The sequence below is a fragment of the Brassica oleracea genome, chromosome C9, assembly GCF_000695525.1.
Source record: "Brassica oleracea var. oleracea cultivar TO1000 chromosome C9, BOL, whole genome shotgun sequence".
In the NCBI taxonomy this organism is placed as follows: domain Eukaryota; kingdom Viridiplantae; phylum Streptophyta; class Magnoliopsida; order Brassicales; family Brassicaceae; genus Brassica; species Brassica oleracea.
In genome coordinates, this window is record NC_027756.1 from 39032465 (window position 1) to 39033628 (window position 1164).

Genomic DNA, 1164 nt, shown 5'->3' on the forward strand with positions numbered 1-1164 from the left:
TGTATGAGATCCATGATCAAGTATGCAAATGCCCATATGCAAGAGAGATTAAGTTCATTCAAGCCAAGTTCAAATTGGAGCTGATCTTAAGGACAATGCGAACATCAAACAAGCAAACAAGTTTCAAGAAGAGTTTTCAAGGCTCGAAGCGTGCAAGGCTTTCAAGAGATGCTTAAGCTACTTGATATGTTTAACTAGGGTGTCATTTTGAGTTCTAGACAAGAGTTCTTCGCAAGGCATTTTAAATCATTGTTTCCAATGCAAGTGAATGTAATCTATATGCTCTAGACTCAATCTTAAAAGTGCAAGTGATGCAACTACATGTTTCTTTTTGTGTTTTTCAATTTTTTCAATTTTTGTTTTGTTTTTTTATGCATATATGTATGCACAATGCAATGCATGAGACTCAAATCATCAAAGAAAACATGATCAAATACTTGGTACCTCCCCCAAACTTAGGTTACACAGTCTCTGTGTTGTCAAGTATAGAGAGATACCCAAAAGAAAACTAACAAGCAGAAAACAAAATGGTATATACAAGGGACAGTAGTGAAATACCTTCTACGGATAGTGAGTAGGGGTAGATGCCCCAGCACCGTTGTCGTCAGGTGGGAATGTGGTGTAGTAACCACATGTTGCTGAGCTGTAGCCTCCAAACCATGGCTGGCTCTGAACCTCGTCAATCTCGACCTCATTATCAGAAGAGGCTAGGGATGGGGACTTGTTTCTTGAGGCGGAGGGTTCAATGGGTGAGTTCCTCCACTTGCGCTGGAGCTGTCTAGCAGTGAGGGGGAAACCAAGATCCGCAGGCTGAGGTGGAGGCTGGGGAACTGATGTGTTCGCGAAGGCGAAGTCTGCAGAGCTACATCCAGCTATTCCTCCCCTGGTCAAGACATCAGCTACTTTCGTCATGAACTTGGCTGAAGTCTTTGCTTGCTTCTTCACAGTCTTGCTAAGCGCTTTGCACTTGTCTTTCAGCTTTTCTATCATCCTGTCTTGCACTTTGTTCCATCGCTGAAGTCGACCAATATGTTCATGAGCATCACGAAGCGCACCAGGAGGAAGAACTCCAGCATATGGCTGTAAGTAGGAGCGCGGAGGTCCATAGACGGGTTCAGATGCTTCTGCAGCAGGTTCGTCATGTCTCGTCGGAGCACTCCTTTT